This window comes from Tympanuchus pallidicinctus, unplaced genomic scaffold (genome assembly GCF_026119805.1).
Source record: "Tympanuchus pallidicinctus isolate F22 unplaced genomic scaffold, pur_lepc_1.0 scaffold1, whole genome shotgun sequence".
Lineage (NCBI taxonomy): Eukaryota > Metazoa > Chordata > Aves > Galliformes > Phasianidae > Tympanuchus > Tympanuchus pallidicinctus.
In genome coordinates, this window is record NW_026294618.1 from 103,457,867 (window position 1) to 103,475,852 (window position 17,986).

Genomic DNA, 17,986 nt, shown 5'->3' on the forward strand with positions numbered 1-17,986 from the left:
CCCTGTTCCTTTCAAAAGCAATGCTTTTCCTCTGGATGTGCTGCTGCGTGTAGGAAAGGCAGCCCTAAAGCCCTGCTGCTGCTACATAGCTCCTGGCGTTCTCCTGGCTCTGCAAGAGCCCGTGGGTTAAGTCCTAAAGCTGCTGCGTGAGGAAAAAAAAACCCAACTGTGTAGAACTTGGTTGATTGCTTCAGGCTTTTTGCAGCTGTTGCAGATAAGGTGAGGAACTGAACTAAGTAAAAACGAACGAAAAAACAACTGTTTAGGACGATGGATGTGTTGCTGCAGACATCCAGACAAAATTTCCTCAGTTTAATCAGTAAGCTTTTAAAAACTATTGCAAAACCTCCTATTTGTTGCCCACGTGAAGCATCCTGTATATGAAAATGAGAAACGTGTACTGGGCTGAGAAAAGCTTGCAGTTTTGTAATGTGCCAGCTTGCTGCTTTATCTTTCCACTGGAGCTCTAAAGCCCTAAGAAATAAATTTCTTCAACTTAGCAAGATTCTTATATCCAACCCTGGGTTTGGTTGTTTTTTTTCTCTATTTCCATAGAGCCTGGGGAAAAAGTAGATAACTTTTGCTAAGTTGAAGAGCAGGAGCTTGTTGGCTTCCAAGCTCATAGGATGTAGATGCTTGTTCACAGAGAGGTCTTTGTGACCAGCTAACATCTGTGGAGCACAGCAGGCCCTAAGATCTGGCTGAAGGGCTGCAGTTCTCAAATATTTCCTTGGCAGACCTATGAAGTGAATTTCTTATATACTGCGTGCAGCCATGTTGTTTCATGTTGTTGTGGTTGTTTTCTTTAACGGTTGGTTGCAGAGCAGAATGCTGCTGTGAACACGTTTTGTTGACATTGTTGTGGGGAAAAAATACTCATTTTTTTTGTAAATGAGTTATTTCAGTTATTATAAGTTATTTCAATGCAGACTGAGTAAGTTCGTGGATGACACTACGTGGGGTGTAGCTGTTGACTCTCTTGAGGTCCCTGATGCTGGAGCTCAGGGTGTGCTGGGACACCTCTCTCAGACGCTGGGGTTGGGGCTGCTGTGTGGGGCTACTCAGTGATCCTTGTGGATCCCTTCCAACTTCAGATCATAGAATCACAGAACGGCCTGGGTTGAAAAGGAATACGATGCTCATCCAGCTCCAACCCCCTGCTGTGTGCAGGTCACCAACCAGCAGACCAGGCTGCCCAGAACCACATCCAGGCCTTGAATGCCTGCATCCACAGCCTCCTTGGGCAACCTGTTCCAGTGCCTCACCACCCTCTGTGTGAAAAACTTCCTCCTCATATCTAACCTAAACCTCCCCTGTCTTAGTTTAAAACCATTCCCCTTGTCCTGTCTATGAAAGCTGATGAGGAATACAAAGAGCAGGCTAATGGAGCTGTGGCCTACAAATGATTTTTGTAAACATAGAAGCTTCCATTCTATCCTGCATACTTGTGATTAAATCAGTAAAAGATCTTGTACAACTGGACAAAAATACCAGATCATGAGAGAAATTGGTCTTTTGCTTCTAAAGAGCTTTTTAAAGTGGTTTTAAAGCTTGTATGAGAGAGAAGGACTTGTAAAGTGATGGCGTTAATATTTGATGAAATGGAGAGAAGGGCTTGGAGTAGCGCATTTAGCTTTGCATCTCACCTACATAAAAAGCTTTAGCAGCAAAAAATGCAGGCAGTATGGAAAGCCATATTGCTTTTGTTGTTGTTGTTGTCTTTTCCATTTTCTTTGTAGTTTAATTTGCTTTATAATTGCTGTTCTTCTCCAGTGTTATGCTGACAGCTGAAGTGTCAGCTTTCTGGAGCACTGCTCGTGTGCTCATGCAGTTTCAGTTCTTGTTGTTGCTGTTACAAAATCGTCCTGTTTCTTCAATTTTTCAGTCTCTGCAGACGTTGTCAAAATCCTTGGTTGTTTCTTTTGATAGCTCCTTCTATCTTCACGTAACAATTTTGTCCAAATGGCTTGTTCTCATTCTTTGTAAATTTTCAATTATTTCCTTTCTGTTTTCCTGCTTTACAGACAGTTTAGAAGAATGTGTTGGGAAGATTCGAAGAAAAAGAAAACCCTTTATTTTTTGAAAAGAGGTAGTTATCTCATCATCTTCAGATGTGGAACATGAGTTCTTTGATCTTTTTATGTATTTGGAACCGTTGAGCCTCCAGAGGTGTGCTACAGGTTTTGGGGCATCATTGTAGTTTTTTATGATCATTCCTGTATTCTTTTCCATTATAATTAACTTCTGACATGAGCCTTTCTTCAAAAAATGTGTTTGAGAAGAGGGAACCTTTTAGCCTAATGCTACCTCTTTGTTTAGGTCAGAAGGTCATTCGGTGACTCTGTCTTTTGTTACCATCTTTGCAAACAGTGTTATTTCCTCCACGTTAACCTGTTTTAATGTCGCCTTGAGACAAGCATTTCCTCTGTGGCAATTTGTTTTCCTCAGGAAGGATCAGAGATCACCGACTGAGATGAGGCTTTAGTTGTGATCTGCAAATAATCAATGTTTATGCTTGTTGGTATGTTCGGTTTATATCTGAAATCAGAATCTCAAAAAAAGTGGAGGGAAAAACAAATGGAGAAAAGATTGTGTGATTTGGGAAATGTCAGTGTGTTTTCAGGACTTCTGCATCACAGCTGTCTTTTATTCCTGCACACAGATAACTAGGTGGTGCATGAGTTGGAAATAAGTCCTTTTCGTGGTGCAAATGACAATAATGAGAGCTTGAAGGATTGTTCTGTGGAAACTGAAACTATCCAAGCATCAAAACACCTGTTGTTCCCATCCAGTTTAACAGGAGAGAAGTTAATTAACTATTGAAAAACTAAGCCATGGCACATTTCTGCCCATAACCTTCTCTGTTTCTCATCATTTTTACTTTGAGCAACAAGGGAAGAGTGCCGGACAATGCCAAGGTAATGCCACTCTGATTGCAGGGTAGAAAGTTGGCATGCTGCTGTAGGAGGGACTAGCTATCTACCTACAATTGTTTGGTATCAGATCTGACCCGTTATTTTCTATTTTTTTTTTTGAGCTGAGTAGCATTTGGCAGCACAGCGTGGATAAAAGAAATGGCCAGTTGTGGGAAGCAAGCACTTCCAGGAGGCACGGCTGATGCCCTCAGTGCTCTAACATGACAAGGTTGTTTGGCTGGGTGTGAAATCAGCCCCTCAGACAGGTTTCCAGGCTGCCTGAGTGTATTGATTCTGGCATCTGCCACCATAAGCAGGTGCTCAGGTTTGTGTGTCCAGATGAAGCAATCTCCTAACATCTTAATTACGTTCCAGACTTTGACTTTGGCTGTTGTTAGTAGCAGTGGGTGTTGTTAGGAAAAGCACTGAGGAATTTACGTATGCAAAAACATTGCAAGAAAATTAAGAATGTAACAACAAGAAGAAGCCCAATGTGCTTGTTCTAAGCCTATATATATATATATTAGAAATTTTTAACCTGTGGTAACAATAACATTTGCATAGTGTTATCTGCTCTACTGAGTGGAGCCAGCATTGCTCCAATGTAGCAAGCACACCAGCCAGTGAGAGCATCCTTCAGCACAGGGCATTTCATATGCAAAAGAGTTTCACTTAACTCTATTCTGTTTTGATGGTGCAGTACAATAAAGCAAAGTACAAAAGTACAAAGTACAAAAGCATCAGTGAGGAATGCCAAGGGCTTCCCAGTCCAAACTGGAACTCCGTTAGGGTACTCTGGCTGCATGCATTTCATTCTGTGTGAGATAAATCAAGAGTAGCATTGCAAATCCTTCTGAGTAATTTGCTATCTTCATTTGGGGTAAGATTTACAGGACAAGTCTTGCTGCTTCAGTAATGCCTGCCTGGCATCCCACACTTTGCAGGACTTGTAGCAATTGTCACTCTGCCATTAGGAAGGCTGTTGCAGTATCTTTCCAGCAAGAACTTGACAAAACTGTTAAATCATAGCGCTTTGGTGATGAGTGAGAGCAGCATCTCGTGTTGAATGATTAGTTATCCAGATAGGAGGGGATGGGCTGTGGTTGTTTAGGATTCTGAGAGCTCTCTGCTGAAAAGGTTGTGATGATGATACACAGAACTCAGAATAGTTTATTCTGTGAGCCTGTGGTTTGTCTGTGCTTCGGCTGATATTTCCTCTTCAGGGGGAAGCTTTCCTTCCTGTTCTTGGAGCCCACTGAAAATGCTGGAAATCAGCAGTGGCAGGGAGGCAGAGCCAAGGCAGAAGGGACCAAGAGTTCAGCTGGTGCCACTTGGGCACCTCAAGAGCTAAGACTGGTGCTGCTTCCCCAGGTTCTCCTGCTGGGATCTGTTCACTTGAGCTGCTGCTTTCACTTTGCTGTGGCTTCATCCTGCTGAAGCTCACTTCCTACCACTTGAACTCAAATCAGGGCAGAGGAGCTGCTCCAGTGTTTCTCTGTGGGTTTGCAAGTACATTCTATTACTCTGTGGTTGGCAGCCCTGCCCATGGCAGGCGGGTTGGAAATATACAATCTTTAAGGTTTCCTCCAACCTAAGCCATTCGATGAGTCTAGTTTCTTTGCTCAATCTCTTTTTAAGAGTAAATGATGTTTTAGTTCCAATAGTTTTGGAGATTAAGTGTATGTGTTGTGCTGGTCCCTTTTCACTCCCTCAGTGTAATTTGTTTACTATCCTGTTACATGTTACCAAATGATGGGGAAAAATAGCGGAAGTACCCACTTGCTTTCATATTTCCTCCTTGTTCCAACATTATGCCGTTCAAAACCCCCTGTATTCACCTTCACATAGAATTGCACCTTCAAGGATAATTTTACACTCCGGTTGGTCTCCAGGAAACCTAAATTTTTCATTTCTTTATTATTAAAGCTATGCTTGTAACTGAAACTGAATTCTCATCCCTTTTCAAATTAACCCTTTGGTGCAGAATGTCAAGGATTTTCTAACTCTATCAAATGGAAGTTAGTGAAGCCAGCAACCTATTGACACCAAGGGGTTAACCCATTAGCCACGATTTAATGTCCCCAGCTTTAATCTACAGACTCACAAATAGTGCTGTGACTTCCTAACCCCACTGCAAACATGTCCCAGAACTCATATTATTAGGTCTTCTGTTTGGCATGGACTTGGGAGAAAACCAAACAGAGTCACGGTAAGAGCTGTAAGTGAAAACAAATAAAGGGCCTGGAAGTGGAAAGCAGATGTAATTAAAAAAGAAAAAAATAAAATATGTCTCATGCTAATGGTCCTTAGGGTAAGAACAACTCTTAATTACAAGAAATGTAAGGGGAAAAATACCCTCAGGATGTGTTTATCCTCAGCTGCTTGCTGCGCTGTTCCCTCCGCCTCCACCTTTCCCTTCTCGGAGCATTGCTGGCGATGGCATCGTGCTGCTTTAAGGGAAAGCTCGCCATTGGGACCATGGCACCAAACAGATTTCTGCAAGGAGACACAAGGATCTTGTGATGCTCAGGGGCTGGGAGAGAGGGGTCAGCGCCAGGGCTGTGCTGGGAAACGGGCACTTGGTGACGGCCCTGTGGGTGAGGTGGGAGGGGAGCAGAGCGCTGCAACCTGCAGGGCTTTTCCCTTTGCGTATCTGTCTGTGCTTTCCCTGTGCTGGTGCTGGGGTGCTGTCATGCCCTGACACACAGTGTGTGTGAGCCTGCTGGGACCAGCACAGCTGCTGCTCTCAGAAGGGACATGTGGATGCTCTGGAAGAGACCCGAAGGCACCCCGCTGTCCGCTCCCCACAATGGCAGTGTAGACAGATGGTTCTCATGTTTGAGAAACTAAAGCCAGGCTTTCTGCAGGCACGTGGGATACCCCAGAGATCCCCTCTCCTCCACCTCTCAGCTCATGTAGCACCAATAGCCAGGGAGCAAGATCTTTCCAGCTGACTCCACCACGGCATGCTCCTTCCTGCAGTACATGGGGTGGGAGAGGGAAGCTGTGGGCAGGTGGTGGGGAGGACCCAGGTGTATGGGACAAGCACTGTTGCCCAGCTCCCCATGGCACTGCATTGGGTACAAACAGCGCTCACACCATCTTTGTCTGAGCACACAGGAGATAGTTTAAAAAGCTTTTGCTTGGTGAATGCGGGTAGATGAGCAAGGGAGTGTAAGTAATGGGGCGTGCTTGGAAATGTGGGTTTGCAGAGCCTGGCAACTCTTTGGGCATTCGGGTTTTTGGAGGACTGGGCTCAAGAAGGATTTACATGTGTTGTGCTCTTTCTTGGTGAAGTGCCCCATATGGAGGCATTCAAGGCCAGGCTGGAAGTGGCTCTGGGCAGCCTGGTCTGCTGGTTGGCGACCCTGCACAGAGCAGGGGGTTGAAACTGGATGAGCATTTCAACCCAGGCCATTTATGATTCTATGATTCTGATTACAAGCAATTGTACACTCTGTGAGCTGGAGACGAGCACTTCCATTCTGTGTTTATTCAAAATATGCTGTTTCCCTCTTAGCATAACCTGGTTTTACTTCTACAGAAATGTCCTGGCAAGATGCTGTAGCAGACCTGCAGACAGACTGATAGGCAGTCCCCATTGCAGTAGCTTTAGGCCGTGTTTGCTCAAGGAAGGTGCATGCCCAGTAACACCAATTCTGTGAAAATAGTAAATTAGGATATTAGTTATTAAATTCTGCTATGCAAGTTACCATTTATATCATTATAAATCTATCTTTACTGAGTGCCCACTTTCATGGTGATGATCCTAGTATTTACATAAAAATTGCAGTGCACAAAGTAAATTATGTATTCCAACCTGCAATTTTGGCTGAGGATTTGCACACGGAGAATAAATAATTTCTCATTCTTAAGCAACAGTAATCACAAGTAATGTGCAGAAACATTCATAACCATGGTCTCACATGAAAGATACATTTTTTTCTGTAACCTGCTGTAATTACAGTGTACATCAATTCCATCATAGGTAGATACACCAGTTTTTTCTTCCCCTTTTCCTCATGCAATTTTAATGACCATTCCTGCTTAGAATACAACATTTTAAATTAAAAAATTAAAAATTTAGAAGTAGATTGTTTCCCTGACAACAGCAACAGCAACATTTAATTCCCCCCTGTGCCATTTGTAAATAAATACATACAGTTGCTGATACCAGTGAGATAATGTGCCTGAGGCTAATTGAGCCATTACAAATATTTTGAGCCTGAGTTTGATAATGCAGGTCATGGTGCTTAAATATGCATGAACTGAACTGATTTAACCTCCCTGCTTCTCACCGGTGTATTGACAAAACCCTTTGCAACAGGGCCGTATGGCCATGGATGTGTAAGGACAGCAGGCTTGGCTAACATCTAGTTCCAGTGCTGCTCCCAGCGGTGCCTGCAGGTTGGTTTGTTCACTACTGGAGTGTCACCTCCTCAGCAGTCGGTGGCTGTGCAGAGCAGCCGCACTGTGCTGCACGTCCTGCTCCGGTCCCCATGCAGGCAGAGCCACGGCCCTGCAGAGTGCTGGGCAGACGCTGGCTGTGCTTCTGGCACCGTGAGCTAATGCATCATTATGATAGGGAAGGATGGGAAAATGCCAAGCTCTTTGGTCCAATTCTCACATCTTGCCCTGTGTCTTATATGAGAAATTACTTAATTTTACCAGCTCTCTGTTGGCAAGATGTTCTGCTTGCCCTGAAGTCAGCTCTCGGCCCTGTCCTACACAGCCTTAAGCTCACCTCTAATGCTCTAAGTCCCATAATTCCCTTGTGAGCATTGCTTTTATGCTCAGGACTGCTCTTGAGCCTCTAAAGAGCTTTGGCCAGCCTCTGCTGCCATGCCTCTCAAAGCAGGGTGCAGCTGCAGACGGGGAAGGAGAAGTGCTCTTCAGCTCCTCTGATCTCCGGGCTGGTGCTGGCTGGGAAAACGAGTGTCTCTGCAGGGCTCTAGCTCAACACTCCCTCTCTGGGGATATAGCATAGTTGCAGTGATGGTTGGGTTACTAATAGAGCAAAATGCTTAAGGAACAGGTTCTCTGAGATTTCTTTTTCGTGCTTGTCATGTTTTTACATAGCTAATTAAGGAGGTGCTGGACCAAGTGAACACGTACTGATGCACAGTTACAGCTAGCCCTGACTCCATTAGGAAACTGAGACCAAACTGTGGTCACCTGCTGTTCGGTTTGTTGCAGCTCATCTTCCCTAGAGCTTAAGCACATCATCCAAAGGCTGCAGCCAGCCCATCATAGCCCAGTTCACTCCAGGAGCTGGACCAGTTGGTTGTCTGCTAGCGTCATGAATGCCTTCACCAGTGCCACTGGGGCTGGATCACATCCTCAGTTCACAAATGCTTCTGGGTTCAGCTGAAGCTGGCGGTGCTGCTGTGTTTTATAGAGTCTGAGGCACTCACTGTGGGGAAATATAATCCTGAAAGCAGCGTATTTTAGGGGATGCAATTTCAGCTGAGAAGAGCAGTGCTCCTGCAGGGCTCTTAGCTGGGAAATGTGCTGCCACGAGCCACCTAATAAAGCTCGGGGCAAGATGCCACGATGATGTACCGTGATGGAAGGGGAGAAAAGCAGACATAAAGGGAGAAGAAGTAATGAGAGAGAAGAGGTTTGAAAACCACACCATCATGGTTTGAGACACCCTAAAAGGTTTATTTTGTTGTGAGCAACAGGGTCAGCCATTCTGTATCTGACTGCAAGAACCTTGTGCAGTCCCATTAGAGCAAACTATTTGCAGCTTGTGTTAATGCACTGAAATAATGTCACACACAGTCAGCCTCGGTCTGCACTTGTAATTAATGTGAGCACAATTAATCTGAGCAGAGATGACACCTTTTGTCAGCACCGGGTAATCCGTTCTAGCAAAGGTAAAGCTGAGCAAGCAGTTGAAAGGGAAATCATTAGCAATATTCCTCTGTGATGGCAAAGTTTGTCTTCACACCTTGTTACTTCCATAGATGGATGAGCTAAACGCAGAGGGGAAAAAAAACACAACTAAGAAAGCCCTTCGCGAGCCGCCAGAGCTGTTCTTGCTGGTTGAAAGGAAAGCTTTCCTTTGTACACGTCGGTATTTCTTCAGTGAGCTGCTTTGATGGCCCCTGAGGGGTTTAGCTCATCTCACAATCAATGTGGAAATTAAGGGTAGTATGCAATTTGTAAGACAATCGTATTGTTTGAACAAAGACTGGCTACAAGTGCTCCTGCTCAGATTTACCGCATTTAGGCAAGTTTATATCCCTGACTCCTTTTCCAGAGTCTGTGTCAGAAATACAGTCCCCACTTGGGCACTGTGCAGGATGTGGTGCTGGGCTGCTTTCCATGGCCCGGCCAACCAGCGCTGCCCGCGGCCGCCTGGGGAGCTCTGCAAAAATGTCAATTAGCAATAAAAGTTCTGCAAACAAGCATAATGCCATCTCCTTATACCTCCCCTGCTGCTGCTCGCAGTCTCACAGTAATGTCCAGAGCTGAAAAATGGATGCTGTGGGCTTCTGTGGCTGCTGCCTTTCAGTCGCTGTAAGCTCAGGGTTATGTTTTACTGGACATGTTGTCCCCTGGAAGTTTGGATGTCAAATTGAAAATAGAGGAGTTAGCCACTGGTGTCCCTTCTTAAGGGATGTTTTGCAGATTGGAGTGCCTGTCGTTTACATCTAATTCCACTTGGACTCAAATATCTTTGCTTTTGGTTTGTCTGTGCTTTTCTCACAGGTGACCTGGGGATCTCTTAGCTCCTGGCTGTCATCCATGCAGCTCAGAAGGGGTCAACAGGCACCATTTTCTGTTTCTCTCCACAGTTCTGATCTGTCTACCTTTCACTGCAGTTCCCTTGATTTTAAAAAGGAAAAGCCCACACGTCTCAGCAGTGTTTCTGGGTAATCAGTTACCTATCTAGGGTGCTGCATAAATTGCCTCATCAGGGGCTGTGTAACTCAAAGAGGTTTTCCCGAGCAGAAATCCGTCCCCTGGTTAACCTGAAGGGAATCTGCCATGGCTTTGCCCTTTGTGTGCAGGGTAGAAGGAGAAGCCAAGAAACATTCCTGGCCTTGCACCATCATCGTTGCAGGTCCTAAGGCAGCTGTGTGTAATGAACCACCTGGAAAGAGGAGGCACTTTTGGTGATCACATTGGTGACAGCTGTGTTAGGGGAGGAGCTAATTAACCAGAGCAGTTAAATGAGGGACCCGCAAGCTTGCCTCCATAGTTTCTGTGGGCCTCGAGTGAGTTCAAGAGCTCCTCTGAGATGGTTTCCCATACAGGCTTTGTGTCTTCTGCAGGCCAACCAGATGGATGCAAGTCCTATTGTGTAGAGGAGATGTGGGGACAGCAAAGGTGAGCAATGACTGGTGCTAATAGAGTACTACTTGCTGTGATACTGATTTCCCATATGGAAAAAAGTTGCTTTTATGTGCTGTGAAGTCTAGGTGGAATTTGGATGCTATGGTTATGGATGGCAGTCTGCAAGAGCTTGTTTTGGTGTTGATGGAGAGGGAAAGGGTATGTGCTAACCTTCCTTCCTTTAAGCAAGTGCTTGGGGATAGATGTCCTGATATGTACATGTAGCACCCGTAAGGCTGCCCTGAGTCTTCATGTATGGCCTTCTTGCCCAGACCTGGTGCATCTTTTAACCCAAAGAAAGCCTCTGTGAGCTTTTTGGGTGCTTTCTGCAGTTGGGTATAGGCTTACATAGCCAGTGTGCTCTAGAGATGATGAGTGCTGTGGGCTCACCTGTGTGTTTGACTTGGCTCAACCCATTTGTTCTCTTAATCCTTTGTAATCCAATTGGGAGCAAACTTGAAGTGCTGCTTCTCAGCAAGCCATGTTCACCCCTTATCTCTGAAACATGCCCAAGGCTGGTTTCCTGCAGGACTTGCCTTGTATTATTAATTTTTTTCCTTATATATGTAGTATTTCAAAACTGCTTTATGATTAGACTGGGATCACAAGAAGTTGAACCTGTTGTGACCAAGGGAGTGTTTTTCCTAAGCCAGGCAAGGGGGGCTCAGCTGCAGAAGGCCTCCAGGTGCTCCACGTTAAGGAATAACGATGGCTGTTTTCATTAATAGAAGTGCAGACCATAGCTTATGCACTCTTAATCCTGGAGTAATTAAATGACTGGAAAGAAGGGTGATTCATACCAACCCTCACAGAGCTCAAAGGATTCCTTTTCTGTATGTTTGAATACAGCTCTGAGAATGAATTTGATTTGTTATATCTTGTAAATAATTCACTGTGTTCTTGTTAATAAAGTAGTTTCATCCCACTGGGGAGGGAAAAGACAGTTGATATATTTGGTTATCATGGTATGCCACACAAGCCTAAGATTGAATAGAGAACATTCAAAGAGAAAGATGTGATATCTTTCAGGAGAGCTTTTGGGGAAGAAGCAGTTCAAAGTGAGAGGTGTTGCCTGTAAATGGTGGTGTGGCCATGCAGGTTTATAGCAGTGTGAGCTCCTGCTGTGTGTCTTGTGGTTTTGGGGGGAGTTACAAAATCCCTCAGCCCTGGGGATTCTCCAGTTTCATGGGAATATTGGCTTTCATCAGAAAAGCATTTGCTTTTCTTTAGTCCTCGTGACTGTAGAAAAATGGTCACAAAATGTGACCCTGCAGGCTCAGAAACCCAACCAAAAGAACTCAAGTTGACTGGAAATTTGTCTCGTGATTAATATTGGAGCTGACTTGCCAATTTATACTACTTGAAAGGCCGACTTAAATAACCTGTAGCGTTTATATACTACCCTTCAGATGTGGATTGAAAAGCCCTTTCAGATGTGGAACTCTGTCCCTTGCGATATACCTGTGATAGATTGTTACTGTGAATTTCAGCTAATTCGGTCTCATTTTTCTATGGCGATTTTTCTTAATTCTGCCTGACTGTTCTGTGAGTGATTGGCTGTACGTATGTGTTGCTCTCTCTGGAATCTGTAGAAGCCTGCAAAATCCAGTGATTTCACCACAAAATTATCTGGCTGGGGAATTCACCTGCCTGGAAGTTAATCTGGGGCAGGGTGTGCATACAGAGAAGAACTGACAACTGAGAGGTGATATTAAGATAAGCGAGGAAGGAAATCCCCATAGGCAGTGGTGTTGCTGCAGAAAAGCAGAGCAGCTCCACATATTCCCTGGATGAATTAGCTTACAAGTCTTGGAGAACATAGCCAGCTTACAAGCAAAACACCCACCTTTCCTCTGCTAGCTCCTGAGAAAAATCTCTTGGCTAATTTCAAGCTGCTCTGAGGTGCAAGTGTTTAGGAATATGTTATTTGTATGACAAATTTTGGGAAATTCTGGTGGTAGATAGCAGAGGGTGACATAGGGCACAGCAGCATCCTTGTGTTCCTTCTTTGTGCATGGAGGCAAGCAGCAAGCTCCACAATTGGAAAACTATCAAAGGATCAGTGCCTGCAAAACCAACCAGTTTTGATGAAAGCTTCCACATTTCTTGAGCTGATTTGTTAACAGTTTGCAGCTTCTTTCTTGCACTGCAGCATCAGGATTGAAAACACTTAGAGCTAAGAGTAGTCTGGATTTAATGAAATTGCACACACTATCATGTGTTTCTATGTAAACTCCGGAGAGGCCTTCATGTGTGCCTTTGTGCTTTAATAACACCCTCTACTCAAGGCTGGGCTGGTAAGCACAAGCTAGCTGGCCTAGGAGAACTCACAAGTGAGCAAACCCAACCTTGCAGCTAATCCTACAGCCAGGCTCTTGTAGTGTTCCATCACACAGCCCTCCTTTCCCCACTTGCTCAGAAGTAGCATGCATAATTTTCCACGGAGAGATAATTTATCAGGCAGGCAGGCTCACAGCAGCAGTAAGAGCTAAGCAATACACCCCTAAAATCCCACTGTACTATGGTAAATGCAGCACCATTTGCTCAAGCAGCAATCTACATCTCTGGCTCTGCTATAAATATTTTTCCTACTACACTTTGAAAGGAAATGCCCCCCCTGCACAGGCATGGTGTGGTGGTGGTTCAGACACTCGCACTGTGTAAATGAAATCTTTTCATAGAGTTACAGAACCATCATTTCAGTTGGAAGGGACCCTTAAAGGCCATCTAGTCCAACTTCCCTGCACTGAACAGGGACACCTATAGTTCCATGAGTGTTCAGAGCTCTGTCCAGCCTGACCTCAAATGTCAGGGGAATGGGGCACCACCACCTCCCTGAGACTCCTGTGCCACTGCCTCATCACTTTATTGTTTAAAAAAAAAAAAGCAAAACCAACCTAAAAACCTCATGTTTAATCTAAATCTCCCCTGTTCTAGTTTGAAACCATTTCCCCTTGTTCTGTTGCATGCACCTTGCTGAAGAGTCCGTCCCCTTCCTTCTTACAGCCCCCCCTTTAGATACTGATTGTTGCCTTTTTTTCCAGTCACCAGGGACTTCACCTGACTGCCATGACTTTCCAAATGCCATCAAGAATGAGATCTGAGTACCTCAACCTTATCCTTGCCTGTTGTTACCAGCTTAGCTGTATTGTTCTCTAAGGGGGAAAATGCCTCCTTGGACTTAACTTTTGTGATTGATGTGTGTAGAAGCTTTTCTTATACTTCTTTGCACCCCTTGCCAAGTCTGGTTCGTTGGGCATTGACCAACTCTTGCTTTCCAGCACTGTGTTACCAACCCCTGTGCAAAGTAAATGTTTCAGTAAACCCCAAATTCATGACCTGCTTCTTGCAAGGTTCTGAGCTTCATTCCACTTCAATTTTTCCCAGCTCCTTAAGTTTTTCTAGCTTTTCCCATTCAATGCAATGATCCTTCCAATGCAATGATTCAATGCAATGATCCTTCACTGTATTCATGAAGTCTCTGATCTGCAGTGTGTATCTTGCTTCTCTTCAGGTACCATCTCTGCTCAGCAAACCTTGTTGCCTCCAGCTGTCCCTCAGGTGTCTCAAATGCTGGGGTATTTATACAGTGATGCTCCAAGCATGTATTTGAGAAACATGAAATTCTTTTGTCAGGTTTTGGACTATGCTTAGAATAAAACTCACTTCAGAACTCATAAAAAAAAACCTGAATATTGAGAACTTGTACTTAAAAAGTATAATAAAACACAAAATATAATGGTCATATGTTTAAATAGAGTATTTACCTTGCCAGCAATTGATTTACATCTGTGTCTGTATGCAAGCATAGCTGTTAATAATCATGCCTGCAAAAAAGTTGTGTACAGAGGTTTTCCAGGACTGCACAGCTGTCCACTCTGCAACCAAATAGAGTCCTATCTTTAATTGGCTGTATCCCATGTCTGCCTGGCAAACCATCCAGAATGTGTTTGTGAGGGAAGGGCGATATTTAATTCATATATGAGTGTAATTAAAGCAGATTGTCTGCAAAATCAACTCAGGAGAGCGCTCTGCTGACTGCTCTGTGCTGCTCTGCGAATCTCCTCCTGGATAAAAGTGTGAGGCAGAGCTGGGCAGCCCTTCCTTTATCTGCCTGGATTAAGCCATGATTTGACCATGCATCAGACATGAATAATATCACTGACTGGGATCAGATTAAACAGCACAGGAAGCGGCGCAGCTGCAGAAAAGACAGGAGCAAGATAGTTTTCAAGGCTGGTGTTATTCTCCTAGAGAGTGAATGGGATGAGATGAAAGGATGAGATCAGTGAGCAGACGAAGCACAGAAGTTGATGAAATCCTCAGAATTTGGAAGGTTTACCCAAACCTCTTACAGTGCAGCAGGTTTTCCTCAGTGGGACCCTGTGAACGAAAGTGTGATTGACAGAGCAGCCACCTAATAGCAACATTAGAAAGGCATGGAAAATAAGTCATGCTAGTGCTTGGGAAGCCCATGCAAATTATTTTGAGATGAGCAAGGGGAAAGGGATGTGTCTTTGCAGGCAGTGTGAACACCAAATCAGTGCTATTAACTGTGAGAGTGGTAAAAGGCTTTGTTGTCCTGCAAACCTCTGCAGTCAGCAGCCAGCTTGTTGCGCCACCCCTGAAACCTAGAGATGTGTGGAGGAAGGCAAACATATGCCATTTAATATTTCCTAATGGCTGGTAGAGAAGCCTGACTTGAGTTTATTGAGACCTTCTGAGTCAGTTCTTTGCCCTGCGAACAGAAGCCAAGATTTTTCATGGTTTTGCTGTTGGTATTGCTAACCTCCAGGGAGGTAACTGTGTCCTGGATCCATATAACGAGACTGTAAATCACTGCAGCAGTGTTCACACTACCTAGGTCTGAAACCAAGGAGATGCTTATGTTTTTCCCTATCCTCTTTTATCGCTAGACTTTCCTTGGATTTTTACTTTTTAATTTCTGGCATCGTCTCGTTGTTACTGTCTGTACATTTAACTTAGAAATAATGCTTTGGAATTAGCATCTAGAGGATTAACTGCACTTTGACAAGAAGGCCATTAACACACACAGCAAGGAATCCAGCGTGGGGGCTGATAAAAATCAGAAGTGGGATTGCTCAGAAGGGGAGGCTTAATTAGCCTGTGAGGTTTCTCTTTGTAATTCTTGCAGCATTAGAGATCTGCTCCAGGAGTTTGTCATGAGCTGCAAAGTCATTCAAGAGCTTAAGGGTTTGACCCAAATTTTATCGCTGGTGCACCTTAAAGAGGTTGCAGTGTTAAGTGCAGGAAAGCCAGGAAGCTGAAGACACATCTCACAAGATGAAGACCCAACTCCAAAAAAAAAACCACCAAAAACAACCACTGATCAGAATCCCCTCCACTGCAGAAAAATGGAGGATTTGAATCCAAGTGTTTGGATTAGGACAGGTATCTCTGAAGTAGGGCTATGCTCCACTGCATAGATGAGTCTGGTATGGAAAATCCCGGAAAATAAGACTAAAAGCTGATTTCCCAAATTAACATGTTGAAGGGGATTTAACTGGAGGCTGCAGATGAAAGGCCGAATTTTAGTCACTGTCTCCTGGGAAATTAGCGGAGTCTTTGAGGAATGCTGTAAACCTCTAGGCAGGAGCTTGCTGTCTCTCTGGACATGTGGCAAATCAGCTTTTTATAATTTTATGTTGTGCCTAAGAATCCAAATAGGAGAAAATCGTGTTTGTGGGAACATAGCACTTCTGTGGAGCGCAAGAACAGCAGAGTCTGTGGGGCACTGAGTGCCAGCTTGTGGGCTAGAGAACAGGCTGATACTTTGAGTCTTGTGAAGCCCAGGGATACTAACAGCATTCATTTTTCTTATTTTATGTATTAAGAAATCAGTTAGGTGAACTACACTGCCATTTTATTTTCCAGATAATGGCCCTGGCATTCAAACAGGGGTGACAAATTTTTGCTTGCTCTAGGTCTTCACGTCCTATTTCTTGTGCCACCAGAGGGTGGGGAAGGAGCTTTCATGCCTTTGCCTGTCATCCCAAAGTGGTGCTGGCCTGTCAGCTGCAGACTTACCAAGCCCTCGTTCATGCCCCGATCATGCAGAACAACCGAAGCCCTTTCCACTTTCTCACTTCTGAAATCAGGTGCAAGTTTATCTCCTACAAGCTGCACCCTGGGCAGAAAGCAACCAACACTCATGGGGGTCCCACAGCCTGGCAGTGACCTGTGACAGCCAAGGACCCATCCCATAGCAAGGTGCTTTGCTGGTTACTGCTCTCCTCTGCTTTCCACTCAAAGTAGGTTGTGCACAGTATAGTTAATTAAGCATCTGGGTGCAGCGAGCTCCTCAGTTAATTTGCTGCGTGCTGAGGGATGTTTATCACTGGGTAGCATATGTTCAAATTTCCCAAATATTCGTTTGCAGCAGAGACTTTACAATCCCTATCTGTTTTTCTAATTCTCCCAGGCTCTTTCTCACAGTTGTGTTTTTTAGCTAGGGGAAGCAGCTTTCCTACTCATCCCTGGTACCTGGTGTTACTGCTTTTCCCCAACTTTTACAAGGGCTTCCTCAGTTTGTCTGCTCTTCCTGCCTCTCTTTCTGATAACATCCACTTTTTTTTTTTTCTTCCAAACTTTCTCATTTCTCTCCTTTGTGCAGTGGCTGACATTAGCTAGCCTCACTGCCCCTCTGTGTCTTCTCCACTGTCTGTACTGTGTGTGATGTTCTTGTTTTGCTCCAGTTGTACAAACACAGTGGGTGAGCCGGGCCCACAGTGATGTCAGCCTTGCATTTATACAGAGAGGGAAAACCACAGCCACAGTTGCTATTAGAGAGTCAGCCAGCTGACTGATTAATGCCCAGTGCAAGAGCTGTGTTGAATGTCTGCACTAAGCGCTTGCCATTAATTATTCATCCTGCCCCACGAGAACTTAGCTTCAGCTCAACACCCTAAGGTTGCAGGGAGGCTGTAGTGTCCTGTGGGCAGAGGAGAGAGGTGATGGAAGAGGTAGCACCTCATGTTTTATGGTCTCCTGCCGCCGTGGAGGATCTTGACAGGGTCAAGTTGCCATTTCGCTTCTGTGCTTTTGACCCATTTTGTTGCAGGAAAAGATTTATTAGCTGGAGGTAAACATTTCACATACACCTCCTCTGGCAGCAGTAGTCACAAGTGGGCTTTTCAGGGTTGATTTTTTTTTTTTTCTCCTTGATGGTTAATGTGAGGATGCAAATATATGCTGAACTTCACTCTGAGGAAAGGCCCTACTGCTATGGGGCCAGCAGGAGAAAGCAGAAATCACAAAATTGTAGGGGGGAGTAAAGGATCTCTGGAGTTAGTGGTTGCCAACCAGCAGACCAGGCTGCCCAGAGCCACATCCAGCCTGGCCTTGAATGCCTGCAGGGATGGAGCATCCACAACTTCTCTGGGCAATCTGTTCCAGTGCATCACCTGAGTCAGCAGAAGGGAAATGGGGTTCTAAAAGGAGTCCAGCTTCACTGCTTCAGCTGCATCTCCCAGCTCTGGTACAGGTTCGCCAGAGATGTATTCCAAGCTGATGGTATCTCACAGTTATTTAGGTGTTATTTTAACCACCTTTATTAATATCTATGACCTTATCTCCTAGCCTGCTCTGGGAGGGTTAAAAAAAATAAAAATCTAACCCTTCTAATGGATGAGATGGAGACTTCATTGACTGGCTTACCCAGGAGAGATGTGTGAAGCTCATCACGCCTAAATTAAATTATATCTTGA

The 17,986-nt window shown here is 44.6% G+C and overlaps 1 long non-coding RNA gene across 6 annotated transcripts in view; it reads left to right on the forward strand.

The window, feature by feature from the left end:
- The first annotated feature begins 1,230 nt into the window (after window positions 1–1,230).
- The window catches only part of LOC128079059 (uncharacterized), a 118,718-nt gene continuing 101,962 nt past the window's right edge, over window positions 1,231–17,986 (forward strand). For all 6 annotated transcript variants that reach the window (XR_008205978.1, XR_008205967.1, XR_008205974.1 and 3 more), the window contains exon 1: window positions 1,231–2,169. This is a non-coding gene — a long non-coding RNA (uncharacterized LOC128079059). The remainder of the gene's footprint in view (window positions 2,170–17,986) is intronic.